Genomic DNA, 2,724 nt, shown 5'->3' with positions numbered 1-2,724 from the left:
ATATATATATATAAAGTTAAATATATAGTATAATAATATAATATAATATCTTGGTATATATAACTATATATATAATAATTAATTAAGACATGGTACACAAATTTCAATTTAATAAATGTAGAGCAAAGAGACATCATACAATTTAATCATAATTTAATTTAGACTCCTAACATTATTTTAACATCATAAACAAACATAATGTTAACAACAAAACATGTAACAATCGTATCATAAATTGCACAAATATAAATTAAATTCAATTTCAACATATAAATTCGACATGAACATTTTGAGCATATCGATTACATGCATCATAACTAAATAAGTCATTAGTTTATGTAAAATTAATGTCATGATAAACCATTAAGTTTCTTAATTATCCGTTAAAGAAAACAGCGGACATTACAATTTTAAATGAGATTTAAAATAAAGATTAATCACATATTTTCTTAAGCCGTATCTTAGAGATAAATTATACTACATGTGAGAGTCTAATTGATACTCTATAAATAGATGGAAGTAGAAAATTAGAGAATAAAATTATTACTCTATGTTTCCGTATAGTGGGTAGTTTTATAGAGAGAAAAATGGGGGAAAAGTTCTTCCAAATTTCTAATCCTACTACGTACATGTGTTGATGGCATGGCAGTGGCAAACTAGTGCTAATCCTATTTTGATTTTAGGTTGTGCGCACATACACAATCTTTGTAGAACTGATAATAGATGAGAAAGATTCTTAGTGATCTAAGAACTGGAATACTTGAATTGTTTGTGGTCAAAATCTCAAATTATTGTTCTAATAGGTCGCTAGTTATATTCCTAAATAAATTAGGTTAATTTATTTGCGTATAAATTAATCTATAGTGTTAATTAAAAGTTTTGAATTTTTTTTTTTGATTTATACTCAATTTGTATTATCACGCTTCCACACAAAATTGTTTTGGAAACCAACCGTCATAACTGTACAACATCTAATGATGGCTCATATAAGAAACTGCCGTCAACTCAAAACATGAGATGACGGATTATAAGAATACCATCGACTAATCCCTGCTGAAACCAAAACTGTATGACGTAATGTATTAAACAATAGTTAAAAACCGTTTTCATATATCACGTATATAAAATGACTGGTGAGTCTTCTTATTTCTGTTTTGTAGTAAGCAAATGAGGAAGCAATATTTAGGGTTAAAGGGAGTAAGCATTTGTAATTTTTTTTAAAAAAAAATTAAAATATATTTGTGTAAGTTTATTATATTTCTCATTATCAAAAAGTCACATGATCTACATTTGATTAAAATCGTTAAAAAATTTAATATTTCATTGATAGTGATAAGTACCAAAATTACAACTTTTAAAAAGCTTGAGAAGTACCAGATGAGGAAGCAATATTTAGGGTTAAAGGGAGTAAGCATTTGTAATTTATTTTCAAAAAGAAATTAAAATATATTTGTGTAAGTTTATTATATTTCCCATTATCAAAAAGTCACGTGACCCACATTTGATTAAAATCGTTAAAAAATTTAATATTTCATTAATAGTGAGAAGTACCAAAATTGTAATTTTTAAAAAGCTTGAGGGCCAATTTTGAGTTGTAAGGTGCAAAGTGAGACAACTCTTAAGTGATGTTTGGTTTGATAGGATGAAATGAGAAAGGGAATAGGAATATAAATATAATGGAATGAGAATAGGAATAGATTATGATTTATTCAAATTCCATTGTTTGGTTGAGCTTTGGACAGTAATATTCGAATCGCAATTATTATATTTAGTTAGTCATTTGAATAGAATGGAATAATATATGTTTGGACTAAAATACTCCTTTATTTAACATAGAAATAATTCTATTCTTGGAAAGCAATAGTCTCCATGCGAATCTTTGTGGGTTTAACCCTCTCCAAAGGTTGGAAGAAGGTAAGCACCTGTCAAGTAAAAATAAAATTAGGATATTGATGAAAAGGGTTCATAAAGATAGTTTTAGAATATTGAGAAGGATAATTTACGGAGATAGAATATTAATTAATATCTGTTTTAGAATAAAATGATTATTCAACTGGTTTATTTAGAAATTGTTAAATTATTTGACGGAATAACGATTCCATAAAAATAGCGATTCTTAATTCTTTTTGTCCAACCAAATATAGGTATGAATATATTTTAAGAATTGTTAGTCTTTTGAAGTTAAATTTGAAATAAACTATACTATGACAAAATTACATTGGTACCCTGTTTTTTTGGGGGAAAATCCTTTGATATACTTTGTGTTTTTAACAACATTAAAAAGGTATCTTAATGATTTAAAAAATATAATTATGATATTATGATATCCATTTTTAGACGTATAATATATTTTATATCCTTTTAATTAATTAACAAAAATTAGTAAGAAAAGAAATAAAACTCCTCGCTCTTCCTTCCCTCGAGATCCACTCAAGAACAAATACCCAATCTTCCACAATCAAATATTTTAGTCCCTTTTTTTTTTTTCTCGAGACTAATACTATGTTTAGTATGATGGGAAAAACAAAAGAAGAAAGTGAGTAATACTATGTTTAGTATGATGGGAAAAACAAAAGAAGAAAGTGAGTAGAGAGATTATCAAGGCTCATTCATTTCACCGATTTGAGTTTTCAGTTTTAAGTTTTTACAGTAAAAAATTATCAGAAAATGTCACATCTAACTTTTTCTGCTACAGTGAAAAGCTCTCAGAAAATATCACATCTC

The sequence above is a fragment of the Morus notabilis genome, unplaced genomic scaffold (assembly GCF_000414095.1).
Source record: "Morus notabilis unplaced genomic scaffold, ASM41409v2 Scaffold860, whole genome shotgun sequence".
Taxonomy (NCBI): domain Eukaryota; kingdom Viridiplantae; phylum Streptophyta; class Magnoliopsida; order Rosales; family Moraceae; genus Morus; species Morus notabilis.
The sequence above is the reverse complement of the archived record's forward strand: the minus strand, read 5'-3'. Positions refer to the sequence as shown.